At 39.8% G+C, this 24,261-nt stretch overlaps 1 pseudogene; it reads left to right on the top strand.

Annotated features, from left to right (window-relative positions):
* The first annotated feature begins 1,237 nt into the window (after positions 1-1,237).
* On the top strand, positions 1,238-17,109 carry LOC118855113 (annotated as a pseudogene).
* Positions 17,110-24,261: the final 7,152 nt, after the last annotated feature.

The raw sequence follows: 24,261 nt of genomic DNA, 5'->3' as shown, positions 1-24,261 counted from the left end.
GTACATGGAGAGAGGGAAGATAAGTGAGAGTGGGGATGATACGGAGGACAATTTGCTGGATAAGTCATTGTGGAAGGGCTTACTTGAGCACATAGAAGGGTTTGCCTTGTTAAGGGGAAGCACGACTTCATTACATGAGATAGGGATTAAGGAGGCATCTGAGTGATGTGAGACAAGGAAAGGGAAGAAGAGAGAGCTCTTGGTGAATGGCATCATATGAAAAAGTGAAATACGAGGCAAGGTTCTCAATGGAGAAGACAGGGGAAGAAAGCTATGGGAGGTTTGAGATTTGAAAAGGTTTGGGAAAGTGCATGTGGTTGGGAGGATAGTAAATCATTCAGGGAGGTTTTTATTTTTTTATTAAGTGGATTTATTTATTTTTGGTTTTCAACATTCACTTCCATAAGTTTTAAATTTTCTCTCTCTCCCTCCCCTCCCCTCCCCTTCCCCAAGATGGCAGGCAATATGTTATAGGCTCTACATAATATACATTCCTATTAAGGATATTTTCACATTTGTCATATTGCATAGAAGAATTAGAATGAATGGGAGTAATTATGAGAAAGAAAAATGAAACAAAACAATCTGCTTCGCTCTGCATTCAGACTCCATAGTTCTTTTTCTGCATGTGGATGATATTTTCCATCATGAGTTTGGAATTGCTTTAGGTCCTTTCATTGCTGAGAAGAGCTAAGTCCATGAAAGTCACTCATCTCACATTGTGGCTGTTACTGTGTACATGTTCTCGTTCTGCTCACTTCACTCAGCATCAGTAAATGTAAGTCTTTCAAGGTTTTTCTGAAGTCTGACTGTTCATCAATTCTTATGAAGCCCATCTGCTCCTCATTTCTTATAGCACAATAGTATTCCATTACATTCAGCCATTGTTCGGCCATTCCCCAATGGATGGGCATCCCCTCAATTTTCAGTTCTTGGACACCACAAAAAGAGCTGCTATAAATATTTTTGTACCTGTGGGTTTAGGGAGCTTTGTAAAGGACTGCTTTGCCTCTGTGAAAGTCCAATTCAGATTATGTCTTATAAATTTATAGTGGGTCCAGTCAGTATTGTTTTATGATTTTCTCAACCTTCATTCAGCAGCACACGAATAGGAGTAAAAGTAGCAGATGGTAGGTATAACTGAAGTAGGGGGATATCTGAGTAAATGGGTACATACTTTATCATTTAATTCTTTTTCCCAAGGTGGCCAAGGAAGAGGAAACATGAGCTAATGGAGATGGGAAATCACACCAGGGTGAAGGAATTTATTTTTGTGGGGCTTACCCGTTCTCCGAGGCTGAGCATCATCTTATTTCTTTTATTATTCCTGGTATATGTAACAACTCTGCTAGGTAATCTTCTTATCATGCTCACTGTGACCTGTGAACCTCGCCTCCACATACCTATGTACTTCCTGCTCCGAAATCTATCTATTGTGGACATTTGCTTCTCTTCCATCACTGCTCCAAAGGTTTTGGTAGATCTCTTAGCTGAAAGAAAGGCCATTTCTTTCAATGGATGTATTACACAAATGTTTTTCTTCCACCTCCTTGGTGGGGTTGATATTTTTTCTCTTTCTGTAATGGCTTTTGATCGTTATTTGGCCATCTCAAAGCCCCTTCACTATGTGACCCTCATGAATAAAGGGAGGTGCCTTGGGCTCTTGGCAGCCTCTTGGGTGGGGGGCTTCATACATTCCATTGTACAGATCTCTCTGTTGCTCCCACTCCCTTTCTCTGGGCCCAATATCATTGATAGTTTCTACTGTGACATCCCCCAAGTCCTCAAACTTGCCAGCACTGATACCTTTGTTCTGGAGCTCCTTATGATCTCCAACAATGGGTTCCTTGCCACAGTTTGGTTCTTTCTACTCATTGTGTCCTACACAGTAATCATGGTGATGTTGAGGTCTCACACAGGAGAGGGCAAGAAGAAAGCCATCTCCACCTGCTCCTCTCACATCACTGTGGTCACCCTGCATTTTGTGCCCTGCATCTATGTATATGCTAGGCCCTTTACTGCACTTCCCTCTGACCGGGTCATCTCTGTCACCTTCACTGTCATCTCCCCTCTCTTGAACCCCCTGATTTATACCCTGAGAAACCAGGAGATGAAGTCAGCCATGAGAAAATTACAGAGAAGACTTGTACCTTTTACAAAGGAATTGATTCTTTGCTAACAGGGAACTGGGCAAGGTTGACTTGAACTTTATGCCCATTATTTGCTTGGGGCAAGATAGCATGAGGGGTACATTCTTACAGATATCTGCATCCTAGAGAACAGTGATGGGAATCACCCTAAGTAACCAGTGAAGGCAAAGAGTTTGGGTTATTCCCAGCATGAAAAAGCAAGATACATAACAAGATGCACAGACACACTAGACCTTCCTCCATTCAAAGAATATCTATATTAAAGACTACATATAAAAAATTGAAAAGACAATGGCCTGGGAACCAGGAGACCTGAACCTACCACCAGACTCACTGTGTGACCTAAGCCAAATGATGCAACCTTTCTGTATGTTATGACCGTAGGGATTGGTTGAAAAGTTCTCTCAGCTCCCTTCCACCTTTAACATTCTGTGTTCTCAAATCCCTTCAGGCTCTAACTTTCTACATTAATAATAATTGCTTACATTTATATAATTGGGAGTTAAGCAGAAAAGCTCCTGATTTATTTGACAATCACTTTGAAGGAAACCAGAGAAAGGGCCAATCAGAGGAGTTCCTTGTGTCTTCTCAACAGAGGTGGGGGAGGAATTGTTGACTTCCCTAGAAGGAGTCCCTTTCAACCAAAGACCACACTCTATAATCTCATTGAGTTGATCACTTAGATGGAGGGCTCTCTGGATCAATGTACCATTATGATATAGCACCATAAGATTTACCAATATAGCAGTAAGGCAAAATTCATGACCTCAGAGAGGGCCATGGACATGCCCAAGAGTTCAGAATGGTGAAGTATAAGAAATTCTCTAGGTAGAAGGCAGAGGAAGTATAACATTTGTTTAGACCCCAGAGGATCAGATTCAAGGACCAATGACCCCAATTTGATATTGTATCAATAATATTCCAAAACCGATAAGCCCACCTCATGGTAGTACCAAGGAAATTATAACAAAATATTATAGCAAAGAACTAAGTCATACTGTAGCTTCCCCTCAATGCTAGTGCCTTCCTCTAAAAAGATTACTCATGAATCCTAACTCTCTGCTCAGCACTCTCTCCTGCAGCTCTGCTGACTCCGAGTTCCTTGATCTTTGATACTCTCTCTTGTTCAGCATGCTCCACTGTTCAGTCTCTCGATGCTGGCTCTCTGCTTCTGAATACTGCCGCTCTCCATTCCACTGCTCCCAGGTCTCAGTTCCCAGTCCTGCTGCTCCCAGTTCTGCTGCTCCCAGTTCTGCAACTCCCAGTTCTACTGCTCCCCATTCTGTGCTCTCTTTTTATACAGAACTCAACATCATCTGATTGACTAGAACTCAGCACATATACCATTGGCTCTGGTCTTAGCAATTCCCCTTAGGGGCCTGAGGGCTTCATGCTTGCTTTGGTTTATCAGCTAGTAAGTGAGGGCTTGAGGCCTACTAACAAACAAAGATATAATCAGGCCTTCCCACCTAGGCCCACCTGAACCCTATTGAATGGGTAGTGAAGATCTTTGATCAAATTAATACTACAACCAAGCACTTAAACACATCTGACAATAATCCTATGAGGTAAGCACTCCAGTTACTATGATCATCCTCTTTTAAAAATGAGAAAACTTACTCTCAGAGAAGTTAAACAGTTTCGAAGGCATGGGATAACAGAATTTCAGAGTTGATTTGAACCCTAAAGGTCATCTAATCTAACCAGTACTCAAACCAGAATACCCTCAACAGTATACCTATGCACCCAGCCTTTGCTTGAAGACTTTCAAGAGGGAAAACCACTAGCTCCCCAAGCAGATCAGTCCTCTATAGGATATCTCTCATTCAGAATTCTTAACCTTTTTGTGTGTCCTTGACCTCTTCATCAGACTGGTGAAACCTGTAGACCTCTGCTCAAAGTAAAATTTATGAAGGCATTAAATAACTAACATAGAATTACAAAGGAAACCAATTATATTGAAATACAATTCTCAAGATATTAAAAGTTCCAATTCACAGATCCCCATGATATTTAGGACCTGCAGAGTCCTCTTAAGAATCCCTTCCCTGATCATTAGGAAACTTTTCTTTACATTAAATCTAAATTTGCTTCTTCCCAATTTCCAGTTGTCCAAGACCATACACATAGTAAACATAAGAGACGGCACTCAAACCCTCTCCTAACACCAAGTTCAAATGTCATGTTCATGTTCTATCATTATCAAAATCAAGGAATCTCAGAATGAAGGTAATCTTAGTGTCCCCCCACCCATCCAACCTCTTTGCCATCCTGGTTGTCCACCACTGGACACTTGCTAGCTTATCAACATACTTCCTAAAATATGGTGCCTAGGACTAAGGGGAAGTCTGATCAGGACAGGCTGGCCCTGGTCTTGGACACTGTGTCTCCCTGAATTAACCTAAGAGCCATTGGCTTTTTTTTGCTCTCATGTCATATTGTTGACTCATATTGAGATCAAAGTTTCCCTCCTCTCCTCCCCAATCTTTTTCAGATGAACTGATATCTAGCTCTCTCCCCAACCTTGCACATATGAAGTTAACTTTTCACCCAATTTCAGCTTATGTTCTGAATGGTCAATATCAGGATCTCTTTGGATCCTTAGGCCTGGAGTTAGGAAGAGCTGAGTTCAAATCCAACCTCATACACTTACTAGCTACGTGACTCTGAGCAAGTCGCTGTATTAGCAAAGGATGGCCTGCTAGCACAGGTTCTCTGATCTTCTTTTGTAAAGGAAAGACAGCTTCAAAGCGGCCAACAATTAAACAACGCAGACTTTATTCTATCCAACCTTCTCATAAGGGCTGCTGAGCACCAACTCCTACAGCATTCCCTAATCACCCTTCTCAAAGGGGCCAGTGATAAGGAGGGCAACTCCCCTTACATCTCCATGGGGCCAGTGAAGACAGGCAACTTGTGCATTCCCCTAAATCCCCTTAAACCTCAATGGGGCCCAGTTGAGGCAAACACAGATTCCCCCCAAGCCTTGATGGGGGCCCACCAAGGCACACACAGCATCCTAGCTTGTGCATTTCAACACTCACTGACCAGTGCCCACCTGCTTTCTACTTATACTCCACCACTCCAAGGTCCTAACCTTTAAAATCTAAACAGGTGACACCTGGCCCTTACAATCTACATAGGTCATGGTGAAGATGTAAACCATAGAACTTATATCTAACACCTGGGAACAAGGGACTGTCATGGCCATGGATCCTCAAAAACCACTTATGCTTGCAGTCACTCAACCCCTATTTGCCTTTTTCTTCATCTATAAAACAGGGATAATAATAGCACTTACCTCCCAAGGTTCTTCTATGGATTAAATGAGATAATAATTAGAGAGCACTTAGCATAGTGCCTCCTGGCACATAGGAAGCACCTTCTAAATTTTAGTTATTGCTGCTGCTGCTACTATTATATCTAAGCTGTCCCTCCTAGTCTTGTGTCATCTGCAAATGCAATAAGCCAAAACAGAAGGAGCTGCATTAGAAGGTCTCTAAACTCTCCTCTAGCTCTTCTATGCCAAGCCATCATTAGCCCATATGTACCACACTGCATTTTGAAAGGGACACTTCAGATGAAATTTTAAAGTGGTGTGAGTCCTTTTTTTTCTTCAGAGGCAGATGCTAAATATTTACCAACACATCCCACCACTCTTAATGTTCTATGATATTGCAGAGGATGGAGCACTGGACTTGGAGTCAGAAAGACCAGGATTCAAATTCTGTCTCAGACGTTTATTAGCTGTGTGGCCCTGAGCAAGTAACTCAACCTCTATTGGCCTCAGTGCCTCACTATAAACCAAAGGAGTTAGACAAGCTTGCATCCAGTTCCAAGTTAAGGCTCCTATGATCCTATATGCTATATTCTAAGGTTCCTTTCAGCTGTTATGTTCTAGAGTTCTCTTTGCTAAGATCTTTGCTGGTTCCAACATTCTATGTTCTAACTTTCCTCCAACATCTAGAACTCTGTGGTCCATGTGCTCTTCCAAATCTAACATTCTATAATCTAAGTCTTGTCTAGGCTCACCCAGGACCATAGGATAACAGATTTAGAGATGGAAGGGAATACTAGGAGAGAAGGGTGAACTTTGAATCATACATTTTAAGCTGGAAGAAATCTCAGAGATAATTTTAGTCGGTCCCCTTCATTCCACAGATAAGGAGCCAAGTGTCACAGTACATCTTGTGGTCCCTACTACTGGGAAGGTTGAATGAATCACTTGAATTCAGGAGTTCTTTTTGTATTTTATTTGTTTATTTATCTTTTTGTTACATTTTGAGTTCCAAGCTCTCTCCCTCACTCACTCCCTCTTAACCTCACACTAGAGAAGACCAATATTTGACACAGATATGTATATTAAACCTTACAAAATATACCTCCATGTATCACTTCTTTCTCTAGAGGTAGATAGCATCTTCCATCATAGGTCCTTTGTAGCTGATTTGAATATTCATAAAACTCAAATGTCTTAGTCATTCACATTTACTCTTCAAATAATATTGCTCTGACTGTATGTAGTATTCTCCTGGTTTTACTCATCTCTCTCTCTCTCTCTCTCTCTCTCTCTCTCTCTCTCTCTCTCTCTCTCTCTATCTCTCTCTCTCCCCCATACGCTTTCTCCCTACCTCTCTCCCACTTTCTTTCACTCCAGTATTCTTTCTCTCTCCCTTCCTCTTTCTGTCTTTATCTATCTCTCTCCCCTTTTCTCTCTTCTTCCTTCCCTCTTTCTCTTTCTCTGGTGTCCTTACTCTTGATTACATCATGCAAGTCTTTCCATGTTTTCTTCACATCAGTCTGCTCATCATTTCTTATAACACAGTTGTATTCTATCATAATCATATACTACAACTTATAAAGCCATTCCCCAGTTGATGGGCATACCCTCAATTTCCAATTCTTTGTCACTACAAAAAAGCGTGCTATAAATATTTTAGAAGATAGAGTTTCTTTTCCTTTTCCCCATTCATCTTCAGCAGCAGACCTAAGAGTAGTATTGCTGGGTCAAAGATCATACACAGTCTTATAACTCTTTGGGCATAATTTTTGCTCTCCAAAATGGTTGAATGAGTACACACTTCCACCAACAGTGAATTGGTGTCCCAATTTTTCCACATCGCCTCCAATATTTATTATTTTCCCATTCTATCATTTTAGCAGTCTGATAGGTGTAAGATGGTATCTTAAAGTTGTTTTAATTTTCATTTCTCTAATCAATAATGATTTAGGACATTTTTCATATGGTTTTATATAATATATATATATATGTATAGCCTTGATTTCTTCTTCCAAAAACTGCCTCTTTGTATCTTTTGACTGTTTATCATTGAGGAATTATTTGTATTCTTATAAATTTGACAAAATTCTCTATATATTTGAGGTATGAAGCCTTTATCTGAAAAACTGTCTATAAATTTGTTTTCCAAATTTTTTGCTTTCCTTCCAGTCTTGGCTATGTTGGTTTTATTTGTACAAAACCTTTTTAATATCATGGGTCCAGAGATGCCCAAGTCAAACTCAGAACAGACTAATTCTACAACGTCTATAAACAGAAGTACTAAATTGGGGGGGGGGGGAGGTGCGGGAATCTTGGTCCCAAGGTCTACAAAAATACCTGGAAAAAATGAATCAAGAAATAAAAAATGAAAGAAGAACTCTGGAGAAAACATAATCAAAGGAGAATACACCACTTAAAACCAAAGGTATTAAGCCTACCCAAGTAGATGAATCCCCTAAAATTTGAGTGGAATAAGCAGAAATTAATGACTCCATGAGAAAAGATGAAAGATTGGAATAAAATCAAAAGGTAATAAAAATAGAAGGAAATATAAAGTATCTAACTCATACAAAATACTTTTCTAGAAAAGAGTACAAGGAGAGATGATCTCAAAATCATTAGACTGCTGAAAATCATGATTTTTTAAAGTCATACATACAGGATTTCAAGAAATCCCAAGAGAAAACCATGAATGAGAATGCTATGTGAAAATAAAAGAATCTTCTGATCACTTTCTGAAAAAATCCCCAAAGGAGAACACCCAGGCACATCATGGCCAAAACCCACAGCATCCAAGTCAAAGAAAAAATACTGCAGCAGCCACAAAGAAATAGTTCAGATACCAAGGAATTGTAATCTCGATCTCAGAAGACTTGAATGCTACCACCATAATGGACTCAAGAGATCTTGGAATTTTCCATTCCAAAAGGACAAAGATAAAGGTTTAAAGCCAATAACTAAAGGCAGGATTATCAATTTAAACTTCAAATGGACTCTTAGTTTATTATATTCCTGATAAAAACTACAGCTGAATAGAAATTTTGAAATGCAAACACAGGAGTCAAGAGACATCTAGAAAATACATTCGAGAAAATGGAAAGAGCTATGCAAGAATAAAGTGAGGCAGCTAGGTGATATAGTGGAGAGAGTACTGGACCTAGAGTTAATAAGACCCATCTTCCTGAGATCAAATCTGGCCTTAGACACTTAACAACTCTGTGATGCTGGGCAAGTCACTTAGCCCTGTTTGCCTCAGTTTCCTCAACTATAAAATGAGCTGAGAAGGAAATGGCATAACATGCTAGTATCTTTGGCAAGAAAAGCCCAAATGAGGTAAAAAAAAAAACAAGTCAGACTCAACTGAACAAAAAAAAATTGCAAGAATGAAGTTTTGCTTTTTTGTTAATTTTAATATTTTAATTACAGGCAAAAACAATTTAAACCTTCATTTTTTTACAATTTTGAGTTCCAAATTCTCTTTCACCCTTCTTCCCAAATGCCTTATTGAGAAGGCAAGCAATTTTATAAAGTTTACACATGTGCAGTTATGTAAAATATATTTCCATATTAATCTTGTTTTGAAAGAAAACAGACAAAAAATGAAAAAGTTTTTTAAAAAAGCCATAAGATTTGATGTGTATTCAAATTCCATCACTTGTTTCTTTCGGAGGTGGATAACATTTTTCATGACGAGCCCTTCAGAATTGCTTTTGATCATGGCATTCACAGTTGATCATTATACAAAACTGCTATTATTGTGTACGTTGTTCTCCTAGTTCTGTTTGTTCCATTTCTATTAGTTCATAAAAGTCTTTCCAGGTTTTTCTGAAATCACCCTACTCATCAATTCTTAGGGCACAACAGTATTCCATCACAATTATATACCAAAACTTCTTAGCTATTTCCCAATTAATGGGCACCCCCTTAATTTCCAATTTTGGCCACCACAAAAAGAGCTGCTAAAATATTTTTGTACATATAGTTTCTCTTCTTTTTTAAAAAAAATTCTTTCGGATACAGACCTAGTAGCGTTATTGCTGGGCCAAAAGGTATACACAATCTTATGCCCCTTTGGACATAGGTCCAAATTACTCTCCAGAACAGTTGCATCAGTTCACAATGTCACCAACAGTGTATTAATGTCCCAATTTTCCCACATCCCTTCCAGCATTTATCATTTTCCTTATCTGTCATGTTAGCCAATCTGATAGGCATGAGGAGATATCTTAGAGTTGTTTTAACTTGCATTTCTCTAATCAGTAATGATTTAGAACATTTTTTGTATGACTATAGATAGCTTTGATTTCTTCATCTGAAAACTGCCTGTTTAGATCCTTTAATCATTCATCAACTGGGCATTGATTCCTTAAAAATTTGACTCAGTTCTCTTTTATTTGAGAGATGAGGCCTTCATCACAGAAATTCGCTGTGATAAAATTTTTCCCAGTTTTCTCCTTTCCTTCCAATCTTGGATGTATGGTCTTGTTTGTGTAAAATCTTTTTAATTTAATGTATCCAAAGTTATCAATTTTATATCCCATAATGCTCTCGATCTCTGGTATTAAATTCTCCCTTTTTTTCGTAAATCTGCCAGGCAAACAAAGGAATGGAGAGTTTCTATTTAAAGAGGGGGAAAAGAAAGAAGTAATTCTTCAGAAACTTAATATCTTAGGTCATGGAGGAAGCCAAGACGAAAAGAAGATGTGGGGATGTACTTCTTCTGTCTCAGTCATCTTGGTGAGGAAAATAATTTCTTAGGGAAAAAAGCAAGAAGGAAAAGGATGTATTTACTATTTCCAATGAGAAGAGAATGGAAGAAGGGATCAAAGGAACAGCCACCTTGTAAACCTAACTCTTCACAGCACTGGGCAAAGGAAGATTGAATAAATACACACACACATGCAAAACATTTGATATGGAAACATAGTAAAGTCAGCAGGGCAACTATGCTTGCTTGTTGCAAGGTTTGTTTCCTTTTTTGAATTTGGGGCACAGGGCATTTTGAAAAGAGGGGGTACTGGCAATTGCGATACCAAAGAAAAAGGAGAAAAGGGAAAAGAAAGGGAAGGGAAAGGAAGGGGAGGAGAGGGGAAGGGAGGAGAGGGTAGGTGAGAGGAGGGAAGGGGAGAGGAGGGGAAGGGAGGGAAGATCATTAGATCCTTTTATTTTTAATGCACATAATAGAACAGAGGAAAGTTCAGAAGGACACAGAGGAAGCAGCACAGTTTTAAAACTAATTTGTTGCATTTATTATATGTTTTTCAAAAAGCAAAATATACAGTTTCATATACAATCCCCTTCTGTCTGTTGAAATAATTGTAGGTGTTCTTGTTTTTCAAGTATAAAATGACAACAAATAAAAAGCATTCCCCCCAAAAAATTAGAATAGTGAGAATGTTTAAATTAGAATTAACTAGAAGAATTTAAATATAATAATGAATTTCAATTAGAATAAATTAGAAATTGTGAGAACATGTAGCCAATAGAAGAAAAGAGTTGGGGTAAGCAGAAAAGCCCTTTTCCAGTATTCGAAAGGCTGCCATATGGGAAAGGAATTAGATTGGTTCTCCTTGGTCCCATATAACGCACTAGGAATGATACGGTGAAGTTGAAGAGGAAAATATTTTGGCTCCAAATAAGGAAAAATATCCTAACCCTTAGAGCTATCTAGAAGTGTACTAGCCTGCCTCAATAGGAAGTGAATTCCCCATCACCAAGTCATTAAGTGAAGCTGGGTGAGGATTTAGAGCCAAGTTATACAGTAGACTCAGGTGTGGCTTAGATGAGATGATGTTACATGTCCCTTCCAGCTCTAGAGCCTACAATTTTAACATAATATCAATGTTTTTACAAATGTCAGCAGTTCAATATTGTCCCATTATGCGTTCCTAGCCAACTAGGAAAAATCGAGCCTTCACTGAAATCCAAGCAATGTGATTTATCACAAAATAAATCCCACCATGGGCTACTGAGCAGAATTTCTTGGCACTAATTTCTCTGTTTCTAAAAAGTCATTAAAAAGTGTCCCTTGTTAGGTCCCCTGTGTACCAAGCCCTAAGAGCCTGCTGAGCAGCCCTACGCCCAGTCCCAGCTCTGCCCAGTGGAACACTAGGGATGCTACCTGCATCCTCTAATTGCTTAGTGTCCTTTCTTACATCATGGCACTGTGCTCTGTGGAAGTCCTCCGCTCCTGGCTCAGAAGAACTGAACAGCAGAAGGGTTAGCAGCTTCCTACCAGTCTGGGAAGAGTGCCAGTGTGGCAGCCAACCGTGAGTAGTTTCCAGGGCTGGGACCCCTGGAAATGGTTATCTGAATGACTGAAAGACTTGTGAAAGATTCGGAAATAGATGTACAGTTATGTTTGTACGTGTGTATATACACACAAATACACACACACTTTGTTGGTTTGGCTCAGTCATTCTCAATTCTTCATGACTCTATATGTGTTTTCTTGGCAAAGATACTGGAGGGGTTTGCCATTTCCTTCTCCAACTCATTTTACAAATGAGGAAAATGAAGCACACAGTGTTAAATGACTTAGCCAGGGTCATAGTAGTGAGTGTCTGTGGCCAAATTTGAACACAAGTATTCCTGACTTTGTAGGGGCACAAGAGATAGAGTGCCAGGACTGGAGTCAAGAAGACTCATCTTCATCACTTAACTCTGTGCCTCAGTTTCCTTATCTGTAAAATAACCTGGAGAAGCAAATAGCAAGCCATTCCAGTATCTTTGCCAAGAGAACCGCAAGTAGGGTCATGAACAGTCAAACACAAATGAAAGCAACTGAACAACAACCTTCTGCCTCCAGGTCTAGAACACTATCCACTGAGCCATCTAGCTGCCTCATATAAATACATACAAACATACATACACACACATGCTTCAGTAATTAAAGGATCCCTACTTTCATTGGTGGGGGAATTCCCTCCATAGAAACAACAACCCCTCTGTGAGTTAGCAAATGGTCTATGACACTTGTTCAGCTCTAAAATGAATTACCTACGTAGCCAGGAAGGTGATGAACTTCTACAAACGTGGCTAGGCTAGTGTTATGGGGGCTTGGATGAGAGACACAGTCTATCAACAAGACCTTACTAGAAGCCATTCTACTTGGAAGGACGGGCCAGGGCTTGTATTCTGGGGGCATAATATGAATGTAATGGAATCCAGGAATTTAGCTGGAGAATGTTAACCCATTGGCAGAGTAGGCCATAAGGGCCTCTTTTCATCTATTGCCTTGATTTACCAGCTAAAAACTTGGGTATGTACTAATGTGTCTGTATTGCATGAAACAAAGTTGTAAAGTTTGTCCAGAAGGAATACAGCCCCCTCCACATCCTTCCAGGGAGGGCTTCATTTCTTGTGTTTATATGAGGCTGACCTCCAACATATAGTCTGGAAATAAGGCACAGGGAAAGGAGTAGTGCATCAAGCACCAAGGTTTCTAGGTTCTAGTTGTAGTTTAGTCCAAGGGTGGGGAAGCTGTGCCCTCGAGGTCACATGTGTCCTTTTAGGTCCTTGGGCTCAGCCTTTTGACTGAGTCCAAGTTTTACAGAACAAATCCTTTTATTAAGGGGATTTGTTCTGTTAAGTTTGGATTCAGTCAAAGGGCCGCAATTAAAGACCTAAGAGGGACACATGTGGCCTGGAGGCCACAGATTCTCCCCAACCCTAGTTTAGTTATTAAGAAGCTAATTGACCTTTGAGTAAAAGTTTCTGTCTTCTCGATGCTGGCTGAGAGGAAGTCCCTTAATATCTATCATCTCAGTTTCCGCATTTGAAAAACGAGTCCATCAGTACTTATTATAATCTCCCTTACGGAGTTGTTATGAAGGTAAAATCAATATGGAAACTTGAAAATGTCACATGGATAAGAAAGGTAGAAGAGGAGAAGGAGAAGGATAAAAGAAGGGGAAGGAAATTACAATGGAAGATGAAGGTGATGGCAAGAATGCCAGTTATATGACAGAGATGAAGAGGAGGGAGGAAGGAAAAGGGAGAAACAAGGAAGAAGAGGAAGGGGATGGAAGAAAGAATGAGAGGGAGTGAGAAAATGGAAGGAGCAAGAGCAAAATGAGGAAGAAGAAGGAGAAAAAGAGAAAAGAAAGGGAAGAGGGGGAAGGAGAAGACAGAGGAAATGAGAACAAGCATAACCAGCCACAATCGAGGATCAGATTATCCTGGGAATGGAAAGGCTGAGGGCTTTGTATGGAATCAAGCACAAAGGCACAAATGGAACCGTCTCCACCCCTAGGCTCCATGTAATGAGCTATTCATTGAACGCCAAGAGCACACTAGAGATAGTAGAGAGGTACTGTAGGACGCAGACCCTGGATAGGTTTGATACAAAGGAAAGGTCACTCAAAGTAATGGAATGGTTTCCTAAATGTCTGGGCAAGGACAAGGGAACTAATAATCTCTAAGTGTCAAGGACTGAGGGTGCTTAGCTTTCTGGGGACCTCTGGTGGTCCCCAAAGGATCCAGCTGTTACAGAGAAACAAAGAGAAAAGAAAGAGGAGAGATTTTGCTCTTGTTAACTGGGCAGATGCAGGAAAACTTTCAGCAGAATGTCCAGGATTCTCCTACTGACGAGAATTCTCCTACTCTCCTTGATTATTAATGTCCATCAAAAAAATTATTTTGGATTCATTTTATTTATATTTATATATTGTTTATTTTTATTATTATTTCTATTATTTATTACTATTTTCATCATTATACATTATTAAGATATTATATTTTTAGAATTATATATTTTCATATTTTTCAATTCAATTTACCCATTGCCATTTATGTTTTCCCCCAGTAGGATGTCACTTCCTTCAGGACTTTTTTGGATTCCTAGTGCCTAGTACAAAGTGAGACATCGTGCCTGGCACACTGTAGGAATTTAATACTATGATTTTTGAATGAAGGAATGAACATTTAAATAATTTTGATTAATAAAACTTCATGGTTCAATTAAACTATTGTCTACCTTCTGCATGTGAACTACACTCTGCTTCCTCAATCCCTGGTCCCAAAGGGTTCTATATCCTTAGAATAAACTACTTCCACCTCCTCAGCTGTGGAATCTTCTTCCTTTAGAGTCACTTTGACAGATGAATGGAGGGTGGATTGGAGTGGGGACAGACTTGAGACAGGAAGACACTCTAGAAGGCTCTCACAGTAGTGTATAATTGAGGTGATGAGGGCCTACACAGGGGTGGTGGCAGTGACAGAGAAGAAAAGGAGACATATATAAGAGATTGTGCACAGCTAAAATCAATGGGATTTCACAAATGACAAAAAAATGTAGGGGTGAGAAAGTGAGTCATTAAGGACTACCCCTACGTTGAGAGCCTCAGTAACTGGGACAGTGGTTCCAATCTCAACAGCAAGAAGGAAGTTAAGAAGAGGGGAAGATTTGGGACAAAATGGGGAGTTCTACTTTGGACATTTTGAATTTAAGATGTTAATGGGACATCCTGTTTCAGCTGTCCAGTAGGCACTTAAAGATGTGAGATTAAGGATTAGGACATATGTTAGGGTTCAATAAAGAAATCTGAGAATCATCTGTAGAAAGAAGATAAGCGAATCCATGGGAGCTCAAGAAATCAGCAAGAGACATAGTCTAGAGAAATAAGAAAAAGGCCCAAGACAGAGCCTCAAAGGACACCCATGACTAGTGGGCAATACCCAGATGAAGATGCAACAAAGGACAATGAGAAGTAGCAATCAGGTAGGAGGAGGATCAGGAGAGAGCAGCACCATACAAACCTAAGAAAAGAGAGTAACAAGAAGAAGACAGTGATTGACAGTATCAAAGGCTGCAGAGAAGGAAAGAAGAGTGAGGACTGATAAAAGGCCAGCAGGTTTGGCAATTAAGAGATCACTGGCAACTTTGAAAAGAGCAGCTTCAGTGGAATGAGGTTGGAAACCACATTGTAGAGAATTAAGAAGCAAACATGAGGACCCTATTGTAGATTGCCTTCTCCATGAGTTTAGCCAAAAAAGGGAGAAGAGATATAGGATAACATATAGCAGGCTAGCTTGAGAAAGTGAGGATTTTCTGAGATTGAGGGAGACATGTATGTGACAACTGAACTGGGAAACCTCATTATGTTTTTAGGCACTATAGAAGTAGCCAGTCACTACTGGGCTCCAGTAGATGGAGAGAGGGAAGATAAGTGACAGTGGGGATGATAGGGCGGACAATTTGCTGGATAAGTCAGGTGGAAAGGCTTACTTGAGCACATAGAAGGGTTTGCCTTGTCAAGGGAAGCACCACTTCATTATATGAGATAGGGATTAAGGAGGCATCTGAGTGATGTGAGATGAGGGAGAGCAGAAAAGAGAGAGTTCTTGGTGAATGGAATCATTTGAGAAAGTGAAATATGAGGCAAGGTTTTCAGCAAAGAGGGTGAGGTGAGGAAAGCTATGGGAGGTTTGAGATTTGAAAACATTTGGGAATGCACATGCGATGGGGAGGATAGTGAAGCATTTAGGGAGATTTATAAAAAATTGTTTGCATCCGTGAGAGTCTAATTCAGATTACATCATACAAATTTATAGTGGGTCCAGTCAGTATTATTTTGTAATTATCCCTAGCTTCATTCAGCAGCACATAAGTTGGAGTGAAAGCGGCAGATGGTGGGTATAACTGAAGGAGGGGGATATCTGAGTAAATATGTGTATTCTTTATCATTTGATTCTTTTTCCCAAGGTGGCCAAGGAAGAGGAAACATGAGCTAATGGAGATGGGAAATCACACCAGGGTGAAGGAATTTGTTTTGTGAGGTTTACCCACTCTCTAACTTTGAGCATCATCTTATTTCTTTTATTATTCCTGGTATATGTAGCAACTCTGCTAGGTAATCTTCTTATCATGCTCACTGTGACCTGTGAACCTCGCCTCCACATACCTATGTACTTCCTGCTTCGAAATCTATCTGTTGCAGACATTTGCTTCTCCTCTATCACTGCTCCAAAGGTTTTGCTAGATCTTTTATCTGAGAAAAAGGCCATTTCTTTCAATGGCTGTATTACACAGATGTTTTCCTTCCACCTCCTTGGTGGGGTTGATGTTTTTTCTCTTTCTATAATGGCTTTTGACCGTTATTTGGCCATCTCAAAGCCCCTTCATTATGTGAGTGTCATGAGTGAAGCAAGGTGCCTTGGGCTCTTGGCAGCCTCTTGGGTGGGGGGCTTCATACATTCCATTGTACAGATCTCTCTGTTGCTCCCACTCCCTTTCTCTGGGCCCAATATCATTAATAGTTTCTACTGTGATATCCCCCAAGTCCTCAAACTTGCCAGCACTGATACCTTTGTTCTGGAGCTCCTTATGATCTCCAACAATGGATTCCTCACCATACTTTGGTTTTTTCTACTCATCGTGTCCTACATAGTGATCATGGTGATGCTGAGGTCTCACACAGGAGAGGGCAAGAAGAAAGCCATCTCCACCTGCTCCTCCCACATCACTGTGGTCACCCTGCATTCTGTGCCCTGCATCTATGTGTATGCTAGGCCATTCCTGCCTTCCCCTCTGACCGGGTCATCTCTGTCTCATTCACTTTCATCTCTCCTCTCTTGAACCCCATGATTTACACCCTGAGAAAACAGGAGATGAAGTCAGCCATGACAAGATTATGGAGAAGACTTGTGCCTTCTGGAAAGCACTTGGCTCTATGCTAACAGGGAACTGGGCAAGGTTGACTTGAAATTTATGCCTGTTATTTGCAGGGGGCAAGATAGCATGAGAGGTACATTGTTGCAGATATCTGCATCCTAGAGAACAGTAATGGGAATCACCCTAAGTAACCAGCGAAGGCAAAGAGTTTGGGTTATTCCAAGCATGAAAAAAGCAAGGTACATAACAAGATGCACAGACACACTAGACCCTCCTCCATTCAAAGTATGTCTATATTAAAGACTACATGCAAAAAATAGAAAATACAACGGGCTGGGAACCAGGAGACCTGAACCTACCACTGACTCACTGTGTGACCTATGGCAAATGATGTAACCTTTCTGCATGTTATGACTGTAAGGATTGGATGAAAGGTTCTCTCAGCCCCCTTCTACCTCTAACAATCTGTGTTCTCAAGTCTCTTCAGGTTCTAACTTTCTAAATTAATAATAATTGCTTACATTTTTATAATTGGGAGTAAAGCAGAAGAGCTCCTGATTTATTTGACATTCACCTTGAAGGCTGCCAGTCAGAGAAAGGGCCAATCAGAGGAGTTCCTTCTGTCTTCTCAAAAGAGATGGGGGAAGAATTGTTGACTTCTCTAGAAGGTGTCCCTTTCAACCAAAGACCACACTCCATAATCTCATTGAGTTGGATGCTTTTATTTTTTAGTGCACATAGTGGAACAGAGGAAAGTTCAGAAGCACACAGGGAAAGCAAGACAGTCTTTAAACTAATATGTTGCATGTATTATATAATCTTTGTTAAAGCAAACTATATAGATTCATATATAACCCCTTCTGTGTGTTGAAATAATTGTAGGTGTTATTGATTTTCAAGTTCAAAATGACCACGAATTAAAAATATTCCCCCAACTAAATAACCCCATCTCAGAAAAAGAAATTGAGCATGCCATCAATGAACTCCCTAGGAAAAAATCTCCAGGGCCAGATGGTTTTACATGTGAATTCTATCAAACATTTAAAGAACAACTAATTCCAATACTTTGTAGACTATTTGGGAAAATAGGTGAAGAAGGAGTCCTACCAAATTCTTTTTATGACACAAATATGGTACTAATACCCAAACCAGGTAGAGTCAAAACAGAGAAAGAAAATTATAGACCAATTTCTCTAATGAATATTGATGCAAAAATTTTAAATAAAATATTAGCAAAAAGATTGCAGCAACTCATCACGAGAATAATCCACTATGACCAGGTAGGATTTATTCCAGGAATGCAAGGCTGGTTCAATATTAGGAAAACTATTAGCATAATTGACCATATCAACAACAAAACTAGCAGAAACCATATGATCATCTCAATAGATGCAGAAAAAGCCTTTGACAAAGTACAACACCCATTCCTGTTAAAAACACTAGAAAGCATAGGAATAAGTGGAACCTTCCTTAAAATTATAAATAGCATCTACCTAAAACCATCAACAAGCATTATTTGTAATGGAGATAAGCTAGATGCATTCCCAATAAGATCAGGGGTGAAACAAGGATGTCCATTATCACCCCTATTATTCAATTTGGTACTAGAAACGTTAGCTGTAGCAATAAGAGAAGAAAAAGAAATTGAAGGAATTAGAATAGGAAAAGAAGAAACTAAATTATCACTTTTTGCAGATGACATGATGATTTATTTAGAGAATCCTAGTGAATCAAGTAAAAAACTACTTGAAATAATAAACAACTTTAGCAAAGTTGCAGGATATAAAATAAACCCACATAAATCCTCAGCATTCCTATACATTACTGACAAAGCCCAACAGCAAGAGATAGAAAGAGAAATTCCATTCAAAGTTACTGTAGACACTATAAAATATTTGGGAGTCTACTTGCCAAGACAAACCCAGGGCCTATATGAACATAACTATGACACACTTTTCACGTGAATAAAGTCAGATCTAAATAAATGGAAAAATATCAGTTGCTCATGGTTAGGCCGAGCTAATATAATAAAAATGACAATTTTACCTAAATTAATCTATCTATTCAGTGCCATACCAATCGAACTACCAAAAAATTATTTTACTGAGCTGGACAAAATAATAACAAAATTCATCTGGAAAAACAAGAGGTATAGAATATCTAGGGTATTAATGAAAAGAAATGCTAGAGAAGGTGGCCTAGCCATACCAGATACTAAACTGAACTACAGAGCAGCAGTCATCAAAACTACCTGGTACTGGCTAAGAAACAGGGGTGTGGATTAGTGGAATAGGATAGGGACACAAGATGGAGAAGTCAACAACTATAGCAATCTACTCTTTGATAAACCCAAAGAGGCCAGCTTCTGGGCCAAAAATTCACTATTTCACAAAAACTGCTGGGAAAATTGGAAAAGGGTAGGGCAGAAACTGGGCATAGACCAATATCTTACACCATACACCAGAATAAAGTCAAAATGGGTTCATGATCTAGGAGTAAAGGCTGATACTATAAGTAATTTGGGAGAGCAAGGAATAGTTTACTTATCAGATTTATGGAAAAGAAAAGAATTCATGACCCAACAAGAGATAGAGAGCATTACAAAATGCAAAATGGATAATTTTGATTATGTTAAATTGAAAGGTTTTTGTACAAAAAAAGCCAATGCAACAAAAATTAGGAGGGAAGCAGAAAATTGGGAGAAAATCTTTGCAACTAGTATCTCTGATAAAGGCCTCATTTCTAAAATATACAGGGAACTGAGCCAAATATATAGAAATACAAGCCATTCCCCAATTGAGAAATGGTCAAAGGATATGAACAGGCAGTTTTCAGAGGAAGAAATTAAAGCTATCTATAGGCATATGAAAAAATGCTCTGGATAACTACTGACTAGAGAAATGCAAATCAAAACAACTCTTAGATACCACATCTCTCCTGTAAGATTGGCTAAAATAACAAAGCAGGAGGATGATAAATGCTGGAAAGGATGTGGGAAAATTGGAACATTGTTGCATTGCTGGTGGAGTTGTGAGATGATCCAGCCATTTTGGAGAGTAATTTGGAACTATGCCCAAAGGGCCATAGGAACGTTCATACCCTTTGACCCAGCAATACCACTTCTAGGGTTGTATCCCAAAGAAATCACACAAGAGGGAAAGGGACCCATATGTACAAGGATATTTATAGCGGCTCTCTTTGTGGTAGCCAAGAATTGGAAATCAAAGGGATGCCCATCAATTGGGGAATGGCTGAACAAGCTGTGGTATATGAAGGTAATGGAATACTATTGTGCCATAAGAAATGGGGATGATACGGACTTCGTAACAACCTGGAAAAACCTACACGACATAATGCTGAGTGAGCGGAGCAGAGCCAGGAGAACACTGTACACAACCACAGATATATGGATTCCGTGAGGACCAACCCTGACAGACTTCGCTCTTCTCAGCAACGCAAGGTGCAAGGACAACTCCAGGGGACTCACGATGGAGAATGCTATCTTCATCCAGAGAAAGAACTGTGAAGTTTGAATGCAGATTGAGGCACACTACATGCTCACCTTTTTTCTTCCCTTTTGTTTTTGTTCTTGGGGTTTTTTTTTGGTTCTGTCTCTTCTTTCTCATGATTCATTCCATTGGTCATAATTCTTCACGACTTGACTAGTGTATAAATTAATTCAATGCAAAGTTATACATGGTACCTATATGAGCTTCCATGCCATCTTAGGGAGGGAGGGAGGAAGGAGGGGAGAAAATCTGGAACTCAAAATTATGTAGAACCATGTGTGGTAAACTAAAAATAAAAAAAAATTTAAAAAATATTCCCCCAAAAATTAGAATAGTGAGAATGATTAAATTTGAATAGGAATTATATAGATTTATTAATTAATTGAAGTTGGAACAAATTAGAATTTGTGAGAATATTTAGCCAATGGAAGAAAAGAGTTGGGGGAAGCAGAAGAGGCCTTTTCCAATATTTGAAAGGAATGGGAATATGTAAAAGGAATTAGATTGGTTGTCCTTGATCCCAAATAACAAACTAGAAATGATAGATTAAAGTAGAAGAGGAAATTATTTGAGCTCCATATAAGGAAAAATAGCCTAACCCTTAGAATTGTCTAGAAGTATACTAGCCTGCCTTAATAGGAAGTGAATTCCCTATCACCAAGTCATTAAGTGAAGCTGGGTGAGGACTTAGAGCCAAGTTATACAGTAGACTCAGGTGTGACTTAGATGAGATGATGTCACATGTCCTTCCAGCTCTAGAGACTACAATTTTAACATATTAAACCATGTTTTTACAAATGTCAGCAGTTCAATATTGTACCCTTGTGTGTCTCTAGCCAACCAGGAAAGAAGGAGCCTTCCCTGAAACCCAAGCAACGTGATTTATCACAAAATAAATCCCACCATGGGCTATTGAGCAGAATTTCTTGGCACTAATTTCTCTGTTTCTAAAAAGTCATTAAAAAGTGTCCCTTGTTGGGTCCCCTGTGTGCTGAGCCCTAAGAACCTGACTATCAGGCCTCCACCCAGTCCCAGCTCTACCCAATGGCCCACTAGGGATGCTACCTGCATCCTCTAATTGCTTAGTGTCATTTCTTACATCATGGCACTGTGCTCTGTGGAAGTCCTCCTGTCCTGGCTCAGAAGAGTTGAGCAGCAGAAGGGTTAGCAGCTTCCTACCAGTCTGGGAAGGGTGCTGGTGTGGCAGCGAACCGTGAGTAGTTTCCAGGATTGGGACCCCTGGAAATGGTTATCTGAATGACTGAAAGACTTGTTGAAAGATTCTGAAATATATGAACAGTTATACGTGTGTGTATATACACACACATTGTTTTTGTTGTTGTTAAGTCATTCTCAATTCTTCATGACTCTGTATGGGTTTTCTTGGCAAAGATACTGCAGTGGTTTCCCATTTGCTTCTCCAACTCATTTTACAAATGAGGAAAATGAGGCACACAGTGTTAAGTGATTTAGCCAGGGTCATACAGCTGGTGAGTGTCTGAGGCCAGATTTGAACTCAAGTCTTCCTGACTCTGTATGGCGCAGTAGAGTGCCAGGCCTGGAGTCAAGAAGACTCATCTTCATTACTTCAGCCTGTTTGCCTCAGTTTTCTCCTCTACAAAATAACCTAGAGAAGCAAATGGCAAACCATTCCAGTATCTTTGCCAAGAGAACCCCAAATGGGGTCATGAAAAGTCAAACACAAATGAAAGCAACTGAACAACAACCTTCTCCCGCCAGGTCCAGAGTTCTATCCACTGAGCAATCTAGCTGCTTCATATAAATACATACAAACATATATATATACACACATGCTTCAGTAATTCAAGGATCCCTACTTTCATTGGCTATTCCCTCCATGAAAATGACAACCCCTCTGTGAGTTAGCAAATGGTCAATAAAAGTTGTTCAGCTATAAAATGAATTACCTATATAGCCAGGAAGGTGATAAACTTCTACAAATGTAGCTAGGTTAGTGCTATGGAGGATTTGGGGAGAGACACAGTCTATCAACAAGACCTTACTAGAAGCCATTCTATTTGGAAGGATGGGCCAGGGCTGGTATTCTGAGGGCACAATATGAATGAAATGGAATTCAGGAACTTAGCTAGAGAATGTTAACCCATGCGCAGAGTAGGCTCTAAGGGCCTCTTTCCATCTATTGCTCCTGATTTAGCCAGCTAAAAACCTGAGTACTAATGTGTCTGTATTGCATAAAACAAAGTTGTAAAGTCTGTCAGGGAGGAATACAGCCCCCTCCACATCCTTCCAGGGAGGGCTTCATTCCTTGTGTTTATATGAGGCTTACCTCCAACAAATAGTCTTGAAATAAGGCACAGGGAAAGGAACAATGCATGAAGAACCAAGGTTTCTGTGTTCTAGTCTTAGTTTAGTCCAGGGGTGGGGACCTGTGGCCCCAAGGTCACATCTGGACTTATAAGTCCTTGGGCTCAGCCTTTTGACTGAGTCCAAGTTTTACAGAACAAATCTTGTATTAAGGGTATTTGTTCTGTGAACTTTAGATTCATTCAAAGGGTGGCATCTGAGGACCTAGAGGACCATGTGTGGCCTGGAGGCCACAGATTCTCCACCCCTAGTTTAGTTATTAAAAAGCCATTTTGGGACAGCTAAGTGGTGCAGTGAGGAGAGCACTGGCCCTGAAGTAAGGAGGACCTGAGTTCAAATCTGACTCAACCACTTGACACACTTACTAGCTGTGTGACCTTGGGCAAGTCACTTAGCCCCAATTGCTCTGCCTTCCCCCATCCAAAAAAAAAAGAAAATAAGCTTTTTAACCTTTGAGTAAAAATTTCTTGATGCTGGCTGAGAGGAAGTCCCTTAATATCTATCATCTCAGTTTCCTCATTTGTAAAAACAAGTCCATCAATACTTCTTATAATCTCCCTTATGGAGTTGTTATGAACGTGAAATCAATAGGGAAACTTGCAAATGTCAGATAAATATGAAAGGTAGAAGAGGGGAAGGAGAGGGATGAAAGAAGGGGAAGGAAATGATAATGGAAGATGAAGAAGGTGATCGCAAGAATGCCAATTATATGACAGAGATGAAGAGGAGGGAAGGAGGAAAAAGGAGAAACAAGGAAGAAGAGGAAGGGGATGGAAGAAAGAACAAGAGGGAGTGAGAAAATGGAAGGAGCAAGAGCAAAATGAGGAAGAGGAAGGAGAAAAAGAGAAAAGAGAGGGAAGAGGGGGAAGGAGAAGACAGAGGAAATGAGAACAAGCATAACCAGTCACAATCAAGGATCAGATTATCCTGGGAATGGAAAGGATGAGAGCTTTGTATGGAATCAAGCACAAAGGCACAAATGGAACTGTCTCCATTTCTAGGCTCCATGTAATGAGCTATTTATTGAACGCCAAGAGCACACTAGAGATCATACAAAGGTACTGTAGGACGCAGTCCCTGGATAGGTTTGATACAAAGGAAAGGTCACTCAAAGTAATGGAATGGTTTCCTAAATGTCTGGGCAAGGACAAGGGAGCTAATAATCTCTAAGTGTCAAGGACTGAGGGTCCTTAGCTCTCTGGGGACCTTGGTGATCCCCAAAGGATCCGGTTGTTACAGAGAAACAAAGAGAAAAGAAAGAGGAGAGATTTTGCTCTTGGTAACTGGGCAGATTCAGGAAAACTTTCAGCAAAATGTCCAGGATTCTGCTATTGACAGCTTGAGGAAAAGGCCTCCTGATCT

This window comes from Trichosurus vulpecula, chromosome 6, assembly GCF_011100635.1.
Source record: "Trichosurus vulpecula isolate mTriVul1 chromosome 6, mTriVul1.pri, whole genome shotgun sequence".
Taxonomy (NCBI): Eukaryota; Metazoa; Chordata; class Mammalia; order Diprotodontia; family Phalangeridae; genus Trichosurus; species Trichosurus vulpecula.
This window is presented reverse-complemented; position numbering and strand designations above follow the sequence as displayed.